Source organism: Perca flavescens, chromosome 20, assembly GCF_004354835.1.
Source record: "Perca flavescens isolate YP-PL-M2 chromosome 20, PFLA_1.0, whole genome shotgun sequence".
NCBI lineage: Eukaryota > Metazoa > Chordata > Actinopteri > Perciformes > Percidae > Perca > Perca flavescens.
In genome coordinates, this window is record NC_041350.1 from 4649431 (window position 1) to 4665596 (window position 16166).

Genomic DNA, 16166 nt, shown 5'->3' on the forward strand with positions numbered 1-16166 from the left:
TATTTGATGTGTCACCAGGTTAAATCTCCTTTAAATGGCTCCATGTCTCCTGATGTGATGACAGAGATGAGTGGTTAGTATAGAGCTCTACACATAACACTGGCTCAGAACGAGGCGCTTTCAGGATGCAGCTAAATCTCCCTCCGCGGCTGCAGATGTTTAAGCTCACTCTTCCTGACACAGTAATTGCCCAGGAGGGGGGGCGTGGGGGGCCGAGGTATCCTTAAACAACGGTCAGCGTCGCCGAGAGAAAAAAAAAAAATAAAATGAAAGGACGATGAAATGAATTAAAATTCTTGTGTGAGATGGTGAAAATAAACAGCACGCCCGAAGTGGCACCAACAGTCCACAGAGAGGGACTCTGGGAGTTCTCAGGCGTCCGGTCCACCAGCGCCGACGTCGCAGTGAAGCTGATGGTCTCTCGCCCTCTCTCTCTCTCTCTCTCTCTCTCTCTCTCTCTCTCTCTCTCTTCACTGACAGCCCAGGTGTGAAAGTCTCACCTTCAGAGAATCAAAGAGCCCCCCTCCAGCACTCTTTCCTTTACCTTAAATTAGATCTGTTACTCTAAACAAGTCTAGCTTTTACTGTAGTCAAGGGTTTTTTACACACACATTTTTTTAATTTGGCCAGGTTTCGCTTACAATAAAAACTTGCAGCAGCGCAAACACGAGGACCCAGACAGGTTAGAACTAGTCCACATACAAGCCGCAAAGTCTGGCGGATGTCCCTCATTTCTGCCGGATGTCTGTCACCTTACTCTTTCTTTCTTTGTCTGAGTTTTCTGTTGCACGACTAAAACTACTCTTACATTTTACTTCAGTATGGAATACCTGCTACATTGTATGATGCGGTCGAAATATTCACTGCAAAAAGTTATATATTTGTAATGTAAAAAAGAAAACACGCTGAAGAGAGGCGTCTTGCCCGAAAAAGTCTGTGTGGCAATAAAAAGTATTAATTGGAGTGCTGTCCAAATTTTATACATTATTACCGACATTAAGGATCAAGCACCCAGTCTTCAAAGTATTAATGTGAGTTGAGCCTGTTAGGTCTTATTGTAATATTTAAGGCCAAATCATGTTGTTCATGGCTGCAACATTTTATCAAATGGATATGTAACAGAAGTCTTTGTGCATTATTTTATAAATCTTTTTCTAAAACCTCTGGGATCTTCGGATTGTAAAGATTATGTGATGCCAGATGGTATGGCAAGATTAATTATAGGTCAGACTCAGGTATTTGTCTTAATGCCCTTTCGTTCCAGTTTGTGTCCCTAAAAACTTAACTTAAGACTCTAGTTTTCGATCCAAATCTCCTCTGCATCATATCAGCAGTGCGAGCGCTGGCTGAGTAGCGACATGTTTATGCCCGTTACATTTTTGTTTATAGTGGAGAATAAAATGTTAAATCACCCCTATCTCTGCCAACAGAAATGAACAGAGTTTTTTTTCAGAACGCGGCATTAATGCCTTTACGTCATTCTCGTACAGGCGCGTTACTGTTTTCTCTCGAATGTCGTTGTGGAGCCCAGTGCGGGGGTTTATACGTGTTTACAATGGCTCTCATGAGCTCTGATGTAATTGGACTCTAAAACGCAGGTCCAGCAACACCTCGTTACTCGGCGAGGTAGCCCTGCTGTTGCCTTTGCCCCCTCAACCTTCTCGAGGTGCCCATTTCGTGACGCAAACAGGACCGCCACCCCCCTCCTCCATCCCACAACGCAGCAGCCTGCCACTGACCTGCTCAGCTACCTCCCCTCCCTCTGAACACGGGTGTGCATTACACACAGCAAGTGCAAATTAGGTTACTGAGTAATATCCACAGAGCCGCGGCCCGTGGGTCCCCGGCCAGCGCTCGTGAAGCTGGTTTTAAGGAAAACAGTTACCGGGCTGGTATTATCAGGGGGGGATTAGAGCGGGATTTGGCTGGCCGTAAATATATCACAGCTTCATTAAACATGGACAGCACTGGAGGGGGGAAAGTGAATAGGACGGGGGATTTGAGAAAGGGTTGTGCGAGAGGGGGGGGTCTGGAAGTGTGGTGTTTAGGGTTGTGGGGGGTGGGGGCCTGGACAGGGTTTAGCTAATTCTCTTATTCTGGACTTGAAGGAGGGGTTGTTAGGAGCGTTGCGAGGCCTGAAAAGCCTTTCCTTCTGAAAGCACTTCATTAAGGGCCTCTCCCCCCCCCCCCCCGGGGTTGCAGCTTTTGCTCCGGGAAGGCATTAAGCAGCTGAGGGTGAAAGCTGAGAGGCCTGAGCCAGTTCAGCCCAAAGTGGAGCCTTGATTTGGTCCGTTTATGCCTCATCATCGGCCCAGCGGGGTCTCAGCTTACATCGCTGGTGGAGGGTCGCAGTCGGCCAAATTAGCTTTGATGCAGTTTAGGGATATTGCACAAACAACCAGTTGCGAGTTTAGAGGGATTACTTTGTCTGAAACAATTCAGCACGATAGTTGCAACAAAAAAAAGCAGAGGCCCAGCTGGCTGTTTTAGAAAATTTGTATTGTGAAAAAAAAAAAAAGACATTTAGTCCATGAACCTTCTTAAGTTTTGCATGAATTTGAGCTGCTTTAATCAGGTTTATTCTCACATGAAAGCAAAAACCAAAAATCTACATTGGGCTACTTGATTTCTTTTGCCGAGAAAACTAGTTCTTAATGTCTTCACACTTTTCAAATAATAATAACAGTATATGTCTGATGATGATTTAAAGGGATAGTTTGGATCTTTTGAAGCAGCCCGGTCTCATGGCAGTTTGTGAAATGGTCACGTTATTGAATCTATTGATTCGTGCACTGAACACGTTAATGTCGTTATCTTCGTGTGGTGAGCACGGATTTTAAAGTAATGTATTTCAATGGGAAGCATATTTTGTGATCACAGAACGATGACGGTAGCAAGTATTATTGATAAGGCGAAAATACACGCAGGAAGGTTGGTTGGGGGGGTGGATGGGTCAAACAAAACAGGACTTTCACCCCGGGGACCGGGGATAGCGTCCCGCGTGTTGCAGTTCCTTTCCTCGTTATTCTCTTCCTAACCACTACCGTCCCGCTGTTGTGGCCGCCGTGTGGCGTTTCATGCCCCCGTTGTTGCGTGCCACAGAGACCGCGGATCGTGTCCCTGCGCCCGGGGATCGCGTCCCGCGTGTGGCGGTCCGTCCCCCTGTTGTCACTGGCGTGTGACGTTTAATTTCCCTCGTTGTGGCGTTGAATTTCCCCGTTGCTGCGTCCCCCAGAGCAGCCCAATGTCAGTGGCAGTTCGTGAAATGGTCACGTTTGAAAATCGTGACCTGTACACAATTCAATAAATCTAAATAACGTGACCATTTTACGAACTGGGGTTGTATGAGTTACTTATCCATAGTCAGTGTCAGTGAAATGCTTGAATCGCTCGACAGCCCTTATAAAAACACAACATCTGACGTATTATATATCACCTTAAAGGTTCAGTAGGTAATATTTATAGAAAAATACTTTTTGACATATTTGCTAGCGATGGCCAAATGAAGCTTGTGAACCAATTTCTTTATTTTCTAAAGAAAATAATTGACAACGCTTAATTTGGCCATTACTAATATTTGCTGAATCTGTCCCTATATCCTGACAGTAGCACATGCGAAAGATAATCTGTGAAAAATACTTTGTTCCTCTGCCTCCCCCTAGTGCACCTAATGGCATTTCCAGGTTTCCATCTGTGCCCAAAGTTTACCAACCAATCAGAGCCAAGGAGTCTCTAACACAGTGTCAATGATAGCTCTAGCCTAGAAATCTAGACGCCCCCTAGCGGCAGCAAATATAATTTGCAGCCAGGGTCAGTCTTGCAAATCTCCGAGCTGGAAAAACCAAACTCTGGTCAGGCCAATCACATCTGCTAGTTAAATAAAAAAGAAGATGGCTGCTGCTGGCGAACAGCGGTCTTTGGAATCGGCTTTGGCCGTGACTCTGGAAGAGTTCAGCTTTTCTTTCTTTGAGAAAAGAACAAAGAACGGCACTGAAGTCATTCTTAAAAAAGGAAGAGGTGTTCGGAGTTTTGCCGACCGGATACGGCAAAAGTTTAATCTATCAACTAGCGTTGCTCTGCCTGGTTGTAGCGCTATCCTATTGCGTGCAGAGGGAATTTGAAAGACAACAGTTTATCCCGCCCCTCGGATTGAGCCCTGCCAATGGGGAGTTCCCAGACCCAACATCTGGATGTGGGTCTGGCTTGTCAGGCTATGATTGCTTGTGAACTGCGATCAAACTGTCAAACTACGCAGCACTGGTAAAATATGAATCAGGATTATGTTACTGCATTATCTATTTCTCGCCTCCAATGTTTTAAGAAACATAGTTGAGTGCACCGTTAAGCTATTAAAATGAGAAAGTTGACTCCAGACGGTTTGGCTTTGGCTCGATTTAGTCACAAACTTTCTGATCCACACTACTCGAGCCCCTAAAACGGAGACCTTTGGAACCCACATTCCCTCACTGATTGGGTCTTATCGGTCACAAAGTGTCCTTCCTAGTGTTGGGTATCGTTTGGATTTTTACGATTCCGATGCCGAACCGGTACTTTTAAAACGATTCCGATTCCTAAACCGATTCTTGATAAACTGAAAAATGACATCAAAGAAAGGCTCTTTTATAGTTTGGTTTTTTTGTTGGTGAGCCCAGAGGGAAAATAAGGCATTTTAAAAGTAGCCTACATTTACGGTAGCTAGCTAACGGTAGTCTACAGAGAAAGGGTGATATTTTTACGTCCAATTCGGAGTGACAGAGTGACACATTAAGTGGAAAATTTGCGTTCTAAGCCGGCCCGATTCCTACTGGTTCCTACGCAACCGTTGCAATACCCAACCCTAGTCCTTCTCTGATTCGTCACGCCCCTATCACATGACCCTTTTTCTGTAGAAAACAAATGATATCAGCCTTGACTACCGGTGGTTAATTTAACATGTATAACGAATTACAGCTGTTTCTGCATTCTGTAATGCTGATGCTGCCTTCACGGGCCGGAGGCAAGTTATTATTCGAACGAATTGCGACAATTCCGTGTCAAGCGCAGTAACCGGCACGCAGTCCCAGTTTACGTGAAAGGTCTGTGATGTGTTTACATGCGCGTTAGTATGGACAGAGATTAGTTCTGAGTTCATAGGGAGATCGTATCCGTTTTGAAAAATGCCAAAACATAATCATAATAAAAATGACAAAACATGATGCAGTGCCATACAGGGTGCCATACATGCTAGAAAACGTTCTGCGTGCATGCAGCTGATGCCATTTATATTTTCTTTCGCCCCCTCACCTTCACTTCAGACCAGGGGCGGAGTCAGACGTTGTAAACCTGCAAAGCTCCATTTAGGGCAGCTATTTGCACTATTTTTTACACCATTTGATAATAGCATGCCAAAAGATCAACAACATCATCAACAACAAAAATGTTTCTGTTTTGAAGTTACATAACGTAGGTAAGGTAGGAATTTGGAATCTTAAAACCTGTTAGTTAGTAGAGTGCACAGAAAGTATGGTGATTGTTCCCCAGTAATAGAACTTTTACTCCATTGATTTGCCGGTGCAGTCAGAGAGACTGAGGGGGAAATGACAAAAAGTTGAAAGTTATTATAAAACCCTAAAGGATTTTGAGAAAACATTTGGTGCTGGAGCCCCAGAAGCCAGCCCATCGCTCCGGCCCTGCACCTCAGACAGCCTGAGTCACATTACACACAGTCATTTGATCCAAATATATTCATTAGCGCAGCTTTAATGTATGAAATTTACTAATTTCCATATACACTTTGCTGGTACGTTGAATCAATTCAGAAATATATGCAGCAAAGGAACACCAAAGGAAATATATTACCACCCTGGATTCCATTGCCTGCATGCCATCTGTCAAAAGGCCTCGTGCAAACACACCACGGCAAGTCAACTCAATACTAAAGCTGTATGAGGCCAATACAGAGGTATTTACAGTAGGGGGAAAAGCCACCCTAATAACACTGTAATATTATACTTAGGCTCCTTATTTTTCTTTCAAAAAGTGCATGTGTCATATTGGGCTCCCTCCTACAAATAGGAATTGAGAGTATTGCACCGTGGCTTCTCTCTCTGGCTCGGGAACAGACGATCCAAATGGAACCCAGGTCTCATCTCTCCGCTCCAAAATGGCACGGTTGTTAAGAAGGAAAATACATGAGACGAAAGGCTTGGATATCAGATTATCATTAAGTAGCACCAGATCCCGTGGTATTTTGTCGAAGATTTTGGTATTAAATCTCTGCTTCAAAGTGACTAATTACGCTAAGTCCTGATTTCATGGTCACAGCTGTACCGTATTACCAATCACAACAGCTCGACGTAGACTGCCGCGGTTTTTCTGCACGAGGAGATGCTGTGGCTTATCTATGGCGGTATCGATGTCACTGAGACGCTCAGCAGAACCATCTGGACTGATACCTCCATCTCATCTCCATCAGCCTCAGCAGTCACCACAGACATGACCCAAATTCCAGGGGGCTTTACCTTCAGTTTTTATATTTGCGGTAGTAATTTTGGTGAGTCTCCATCCCTTTCTTTTCACGGTCCATTTCTTGACTCACTCACACTTTAAGCGACATGTCACGCTTGATCAACAAGCCACTGTTACATCCTATGGAGCTCAGTGACCATGGGAGCTCAGCCAATGTGTGAATGGCCAAGAAAAGATGTCCACAGCTTAACATTTTGCAGTTATCGGCTGTTAACAACCAATCAGATTTCTGTGCCCCCACCGTGTGATTATAGTGAACAAAAGTTAAGCCTGTTGAGTATAAAATAGTATCTTTTTAGAGCCGTGCTGTCCCACAGATACTGCAGAGTTCATTACATCCCACAGTAGGAAATTGTCCTAGGGCAAATGTGGTGTAAGACCACAGATTATGGGATCCTTGGGAGAGCGTGAATGTCCTGAGCAAATTTTATGACATTAGAGTTAGAATGTGAGATATCAACCCTATCGTTGTATAGTTGTTATAGTACGATTCAGCAAACCCCGGGTAACATTCATATTTGAACATCCATCACCGATCTTTTTAAATTCTTAGTATCTCTGCACATGGCAACTTCATTGCAGATTAAGATTCAGGAAAGAGTCTGGTCATGTGATTCAAACAATTTCTTTAAACCGATCATAATAATCTTGGACGCAGCGACGGTGGCTCTGTAAAATAGTGGAACATTTGCAACCCGCAAAAGAAAACGCCACTACCAATATTAAATTAAGGTAACTGTTGACACAATACAGTAACGTGAGCTATTTAAATTAGCTGGATACATGGTTAAACCTCATTTGCTCTCACCAGTGTATTGCCCCAAAACGTCCTAGTTAGATAGTAAATCGCGTAAACATGTGCTTTGTAAATCTTTACAATCATTCACTGAAATGTAATGTAACGCTAACCGACACAGATGGGACCACCTACATTTTTTATCTGCACTTAGTAAGTATATAGAAAGGTAAGGTAAGTGTAAGTGATGCTAGTGAAGCTAGCTAGCTAAAAGTTAGCGATCTGCCCTTGTACGAAATCTCTCCAGAAATCTCTGTTAGCGCTTACTTCCTCAAAGTCATACATTGTGTTAAAGGTGCACTCACGGTGTAAACACACACACACACACACACACACACACACACACACACACACACACACACATTGAAATCCTCCAAACGTCTGTGGCTATCCCTCTCTCCTGTGGCGCTTCATGATTTGCAGTGTAAACATGATACTCAGACAGAGGAGGTTGACTTGATCAGTGTCTAATTTAAACCGACACACCAATTGCTGTGGTCCAACGCTCAAAGCACACAACAATCATTCGACTTTGTTTCTCTTCTAATAATGCAGGTCTGCTGCTAGCGTGCTATGCCTTCAGAGTACCGGGCACAATCAAGCTAATGTTTTCGTCTCGAGTTACTAATGACTAATAATCATAGGCTAACATAGTGGAAATATTAAACACAGCTCCACTCAGCTGGGCTCCCCTACAGAGGCAGGATGCCATTTTGACATAGGATAGTTAATATATCAAAGTGCAGTAAGTGCCTTTTAGTGTTTGGGAGACTAGAAACTGTCAGTCACTCAAGCCAGTTCTAGCATCACAATGAATAACAACAGCTCAATAAACTGCTCTTAAACTTTACTTTTCTAGGGGATAAATAAAAGAATGGATCAGATCACATTTAATTAATTTCAGAACCAGCTTCATTTACCCATTTTGCTCTTTGGGAGGTGTTGGGCGATCTACTCTTTAGCCTTAGCCTCACAAAACCCAACCCCTCGGCCGAGTCTTGAGAGGCGGAAACAGCATGGTAGGTGGTTTAACCACCCGGGTCGCTACGGTAACCATGCTGGCCAACGAGGCTCTGGTAAAGCTAGGTCCGGGGTCCACAACCTGCGGCTCCTTAGCCCCTCTCCAAGGCCTCCCTATAGCTTTGACAAAAAATTATTTGGAAACTAGTAACAGATATATTTATTTTACATTTTAATTTCAATTCATCATTGTTGTGATTCTTACATAACATTTCAATTAACTAAAGTGTCTATGCGCCTGATCCTTTAAATTTTTGATTTTCAGTCCTTCTGAAGTGCGTAATCCAACCGTAGTTTTACTGGCGTGTAAACGCGGACCTCCAGGTACTGCCGCCAGTCATCTGCATGTAGCCTACGTCAGAACAGAAAATCTGCAAACGTTTCCTAAAGTTACCAGCTAATGCTAGCAGTAGCTAGCTAGCTAGCTTGGTTACATTTTCAAAACAAATCTGTTAGTTGTAGTCTTGCAAATTGTGACCCTGCAAGATACCCAGTCTTAAAATCCTAAGAGTCTGTGACTGAAAACTCACTGACATTCTGAAAGATGGTGTCAGATTTTAGTCTTTTCATACCAAGTCTTCTAGTGTATAGTAGGCAATAGTGGAACAAAAATTTAAACAGAAACCGAATGTTAAGGTTCCCCCACCTGCCAGATCCCACTTTAACCCCTGTAAGTAAATAATTTAAATGTATAATTTAGATAAGGAGGTTATGTGTGGCCTTGACTTAACCCTCCAACGTTTCATGTTGTTCCCTCGAGTCCTGCTGATCTCTACCGCTGATGAGAAGTTTGACAACAGGGTCTCATTCCAAACCAGAGCACTCAGAACTAGACTTCTCCAGACCCAAACTTTAAAAAGCAATTTACTATTAAAGGATTGGTGCTTTGATCTCCTTAACAAAAAAGCAAGCAAGTTAAAAAAGAAAAAGCAGCTTACATTAGTTTGATGTTATTGCTGAATTTCTGGTTTAATGGAGGTTTGGCATCAGAGACTCTCAGGTCTGAGTCCTAAAAATGTCTTCTCAGATGAATACACTTTTTGTAAGGGAGGAGATCAAATCATATTTTTCCTTGTGTTTGAACCGAGTGCATAATTAATTGAAACGGTCTGAAAGCGAAATGCACTGACAGCTTGCGGTCTACGCCAAAGCCGATATGTTTTGGACATATTATTATCTGTATAATAAGTTTTCTTTCCAGGAGAGTTGACGTGACTCAAGTGATATAAAATACACACACACACACACACACACACACACACACACACACACACACACACACACACACACACACACACACACACACACACACACACACACACACACACACACACACACACACACACACTTTGATGGTGTGAGTGTCTCTTTCCATCAGCCGACCTAATATCATACTTTTAGAGTGATTCACCCCCTCTAGTTCAGCTGGGCTCATATCATATTTAAAGTCGCTATGATTGAGTCCCCCGTTGATGGCATATTTCTCATTTAGGTTAAATCAAAGAGACGTGGTGTCAGACCTAACCACCGCTCATTACCGTCATCGCAGGAGTACAGGGAGCAATTTACCTGCGGAGACGCGGTAATGCCGAATGGAAATAGGCCGAGCAGGAACTGAAATGATTTTCTTTTTTTCTTTTTAATTATGGAGCACCTCTCCCACCGTTCCCATGCTGCTAACAGAGCCCTCTGACGCCCAAACCTCATTTCAATATTTGCGTCTCATCAGACAGAGGGGACGGGGGTGCGGGAGGATGTGTTTGAGCGGAGGCTGGCGAACGTCTTCCGCACGGCCACCTCGGCACAAACAAAACCGCAGCGGGTCCAGCGTCGCACAAAGTCGACATTTGTGTTGATTATCGGCCTAAGCGGGCGCCGTGGGCTCATGTTCCCATTCACTAACACTCTCTAAGGCTTCAATCAACAGCTTGATTCTCATTTACTTTTTTGGCGTGCGCTGGGTTTTCATCGTGAGAGGAGGAAGCTGCTGTGAGATCAGGTGTTACTGAAGCTGGAAACAAAAAGTGTCGTCCGGCTCAGAAACGTATTGTAAAACTAGCTCGGTGTGCCTTACGTTCCTCATCTAGTCCCCTGACCAATTCTGATGAATTAAAGCAGCATTGGGAAACAATGGGAGCCCAGAATGACAGTGAGAGGTGGCAGTTTGTACAGTATGAAGGGCAGATTGGGAATAAAAGTCAGCCCGGTACCTTTGACTCAGGCTGGCACACCAAAAATAAAACGCTCTGGGTTGTTTGCATTTCTTTAAACCAATCACAATTGTCCTGGGCGGCAGCAGTGTCTCTGCAAAATAGCCTCGGGAAGGAACTTGTTTTGGTGGAACGTGTGTACGTTTTAGTTGCGCAACAGAAAACTCTGATTGGACAGATAGTCTAGCTAGCTGTCTGGATTCACCCTGCAGGGATCTGAGGAGCAGTTAACCATACATTAGTCCGTAGACAAAATGCCAACACAAAGAAAGCAGAAGGTAACGGACACCCGGCCGAAATGAAGCGCATTCGGCGGAATTTCCAGCGGCACCGGCGCAATCCCGCAAATGAAACGTCGTCGATATATAGACTAGGACGCCTATCGTTGCTTTTTAGGGAGCCTATTGTAACATGTGGCCAGAGACCGCAGAGGAGAACTAGCCTTTTGGCCAATTCTGGCATATTTACAGAAACGTGTGTTAATATGCACTGTCCCTGTCAAATACAATTAGATAAATTAGAAATGAGTTGATCGTGAGACTGAAACCTGTCTTGCTAAAGCTGCTGGGTGGTGTAGTCAGACAGAGCTAATATAGTGGGTGCTGCTGACGAGCCTCAGAGCCGGCCGACTGGAGGAAACTGGGCAGATGATGGAAGGCTGGGCTCATACGCAGCTCAAGGAGGGAAAACAGCTCTCTGTTCTGGAACTAGAGTACGTCAGGAGGACATGGATTTGCAGAGAATATACCTTTGTCTAGGTTTTATGTTAAAAGGATAATTCTGCATTGCCAGACCTTCCTCCACAGCGCTGCCAAGGAGGGTCTAGTCCACACAACTTTCTGGGACGGGAGAAAAAAACATGCTCTGGTTTATTAGCATTTCTTTAAACCAGTCCCAATGGTCTTGGGTGCTTTGATTTCTCCCTGCAGAAACCTTTACGTAATAGGAACTGAAAAATACACAGGATTGTGTATTGTAATTTATTTTTGTTTTATAAAATTTGTATAAAAATCGGTTAGGTACCGGTACAGATACAATGCAGTGACTTGGATACCGGTGACTTTTTATACCAATTTTATAAAAATAAAAATGTTACAATAGTTTTCACATTTCAGCAAGAAATAGAAAATATTGCCAGTTAGTTGCGAAGACATCGTGCACAATTCAATTTATATAATGTATATCTGCAAAAACCCGACAGGACCATAGGTGAATGACCATACCATTAATTTTATTGTAGATATACTGGGCTACAATTGTAAAAAAAAAAAAAAAAAAAAAAAAAAGAAACAAATCCAAACAAACAAAATTAAAAGGTATTTATGATCCATAAGGTGCAGACCGCAAACCACTGCAGCACGGTGTACAGTATGAGTGAGGAGTTCAATTTCTATTCCAATGTCCCTTAAACATTTGCTGCAGGTTGTGATGGCCCATAATTCCCCTTTCTGAAAACAGTTCATCGCTTGATCCGTTTAGCTCCGCTCTGCTGGTGTTCTGCTGCTCGGTGACCATGCCCCCCCCCCCCCCCCCCGCCCCCCTACCCCATCCCATCCCCAACCACCCCATACAGTCACCATCAGCAACTACGCTGGCTTTATGAGACCAATATCTTCTCTCCCCACTTTCGTTGTTTATCAAAAGGTATTTCAGTTCATGGTTAACATTGATCACGCTTGATCATGGAGCTTAAAGGAAAAATCCACCTTAAACACCACTACAGTCGGAAAACACACTGCCTATCTGGGTTTTATTTTAATGTTAGATGATGTATTTTCTTTTATTTTTCTAATGCCTGGCCAAATTTATGCCTGGCCAAATGTATTTGGGTGACATAACATCACATCCAGATACAGTTCCTATAGAAAGTCAAAGCGCTCTTAGGACTTTTGAATCTCAGTGGGTGTAATTAGGTTTAGGACAGTGCTCAATACTCAAATTGATCTACATTAAGGGACAAATTCGAATATATACACCTAAATCATCACAGTTGCAGCCCACTGTTTGTAAAAGTTGCTAGCCTGACACGTTTCAGTCCCTGGCCATCTAACAAATGTTTAAAATGTATCATAAATATGTTTGAAAAAGAAAGGTCTCCAAATTACAGTCGATTCAAACTCGAAGATATTTTACAGCGTTGAATTACCGCTTAAAGCAATTTTACAGCGTTGAATTACCGCTTAAAGCAGCTGTCTTCTTTATTTAAGAGCTGGTCACCGGTGGCGGCACTGAGCCAAATCCTGCACGGCCTTTGATTTCATGTGACTGGTATTAAGTTTAAAAAGCCCCTGTCTTGGTAAATCAGAATTTTGTATTTATTACTTATATTCCATCTGATAAGCAGCTGAGAATCATGCGGCCGCAGTAGAAAGTGACCAACTACAAAAAAAAAAAAAAAAAAAAGAGTTTGAGGTACTTGGGTATTTCCATTTTAGACTAATGATATGGGAAATACTTCCTACTGCGCTACATTTACCTGACAGCTGTATTTACTATTCAGATTAAGATTTTACAGAAATAACACATGATAAACTTATTTATAAAAAAAAAAAAAAATGTATTGTTAAAGGTTCCCGACCTTTTTGGCTTGTGACTCCTTACAAAAACACAGTGTCAGATTCGGGCCCCTTGTCATGTTTCAGATGTCTATCTAGGTTTTTACCAGTTCCACCAAAGACACATTTCCCTCCAAACTTAAAACTCAATGTTTCACAAAACTCTACAGGTTAGAGAGAAGTCCAGAGACTAAAATAAGTGGTTGGGTTTTTTGTTTTTACAAAAACGCTCCCTGCAGGCGTTCCCTGTTGCACTTACACACTGACAACTTGGAATTGAAACACAGACTCAACAAACAGGACCAGCCCTAGTTCGCAGGACTTCACAGACTGGTGTATTACTGCTGGAACACATCATTATGGCCTAGGATTCATCCCAAAAGTACAGTGGCAAGTTTGAGTGGATTTTTCCTTTAAGAAGGCGTTGACACACCAACCCGCTTAACGGCCGTGGGACAGTCTGGCGAGGTCGCTGACTCGAGTCTGTTCGGCGTGTTTACCGTGCCGTCGTCGGTCGGGGGGCCCGTCGGCCTTTGTTTTGGCCGATTTGACTTGTTGAAATCGGCCAGTGGGCAGTCGCGCTCAAGGACCAATCTGATTGGGGGAGTGCTAGCCCTTGACTAGCCGTGGTATTTTCTTGACAACGACGACCCTTCTTGACTACGATCACCACTCTCTGATGAAAACAATGACTGACGACAGCGCGCTCGGTGTTTACGAGGTCTAGAGAGGTGTTCCGTCATTTCCGGTTTTCTTTTTTTTTTTGGGCGACAATACAGATTAGGGCCGCCTCCTGTTTGGGAGACGTATTACGCGCAGTACGTACGCTCAAGTCGGCGTCGCTGCGGTGACTGATCAGTCCGACTCCTTTTTTGCCGGGTTGGTGCGTCGGAGCCTTAAAATGTTCCCGATAACGGGCCGGGGGTTTGTCTTGTACTCCAAACTAACACACCACAGGGAGGAGAAGAGAGGCTGGGAGAATGGCATGTCCATATCCAAGTAGTCAGAAGACAATTAAACCAAGTGTGTCAGTTTGTCATTCAAGTCACGATCGGACGTGCTGGTTTGACTTTTACAAGTCGGTTCCAAAACAGCTGTTTAAGGCGGGACGTCGGCGTCGGACCTGACGCCCAGGCATTTTAGCCAAACCCAAATTGCAGAGATTCTGTTTACAGTGTATCTGTCCGATGATAACCAACCTGCAGGCACATGTTGTCTCCCCTCCCGTAGCCCCCTCTTTCTCTCTTTAAATAGGTTTGTGTAATACCAGCAAATTGAAACAGCAGCAAAGCTTCAACCACGAGTTAGTCCTCTTTTAACATTACGGCATCATATATACACTTTTTATTTTTTGTTTCCCCCCCTCCATCTTTCACTCCCTTTCACACGCTGACATGAGGTAAAGTATGGCGCCCAAGTGCAATGCTCAATTGTGCTACATGTACAAAAAAAAAAAAAAAAAAAAAAAAAAAAAAAAAAGAAACAAAATTGCCAGTACGAGAAAACGTAGTCCTTAACTTCAGCACCCACCCCCACCCCCACCCTCACCCTCACCCCCACCCCCCTCCCTCCCTCAATTAAAACAAAAAAACATACGAGGCTGCTGGATATTGATGGCTGACAAGATTAATTGTGATCCTTGTTTTCATCAGTTGACAAAAATAGAGTGGGCATGGCACCGTATGAGTGATTTCACATTCACATTTTTTTTTTTTTTTTTTTTAGTAATCCCCACCGGAGATTTACATATAATTAGTGAGTGTGTGTGTGTGTGTGTGTGCTACAGACTTGAGGTGTTGGAAGGTGTGTGACTCGAGGGCCTCTCCAACGGGAAACCAAAATGCACATCCCAGATTTATGGGTTTACTGGAAATGTGTAGACTTGAGAAATAATGACAGATTGCACTCCTTTTTTTTTTTTCTTTTTAAATCTGATAGTAGAAAGATTGATTTTGAACATTAGAACTGAAGGATTTCAAAGAAAACACTTTAGCATTCACACGGTTATCTGTCGGACGCAGAATACGAAAAGTATGGCACCCAACGAGAGATCTGAGGGAAATGAGAAACATCAGTCCCAATATCTGAATTTACATGCCTCCCCCCTTTCTTATACATGAACCTATTCAACAAATTCAAAACGATAATCATAAACCCGACGGCAAGAGCTGTAACTTCACATATAGTTTCAGAGACACATTGAGGGATCTGGATATCACAAAGGCTGAATCCAAAAGTGAGTCTGCCGTTTCTACAAGTAGTTTTCACTGGTTAGCTCAAGTTTTTTTTCTTATTTCATTCTTGACTAGAGTATTTTTTTAATTTTTTATTTTAACCTGATCCAAAGTGTATCTCGGGTTAAACTTTCAGCTGGAATTGCTACAGGTCTCTGGCTTTGCGGTGGAACAAACTGGACCTGAGAACAGTCACATGACCGACTTGACTTCATCATTGTGAAATTCATTATAGGCCTTTAAAAATATATATATCTTCATGTTTTTTTAATGAGCACATTAACACTGGTTAACACTGCCGTAATGCTGAAGTCAACTGCCCTACGGGAGCTCCGATATATCAGATAATGGTCATTTAATCCCAAAACCAGATTCATCTTTTGTGCAAAAACTGAACTGTTGGCCCCAACTGACCTCTGTTCCCCTCATGTGTTTATTTATCCCTTAGGGTTCAGTTTGTGGTAACTTTGTTTAAAGAGGACTATGCTCAGTATGAACTGAAATGTTTACGACCTTAAAACTGGATTGGAAATCAGGTCAACTGTACAGGAGGAGGCCCTGGGTAATAACGCAGGTGTCCCCTTTAAGACCTCTGTCACTTTACTTCAGGTCGTGCTTTATCAGTGCCACATAGTGAACCAGGAGCCTTCGGACCCCCAGAGGGTCTGTGGGGCTATTTGGGCAGGTATGTGCTTGCTTTGCCTGGTTGATAATCCAGCCTTAAACAGCACAAGAAACTTTCACTGCAGCTACTTTTTGGGGCCCTGGGGCCCTTTTTCTGGGAGTCGAGTTGCTGTTGGGTCAGTTCAGTTAAAGTCTTTATTTTATTTGTTTTTCATGGCTC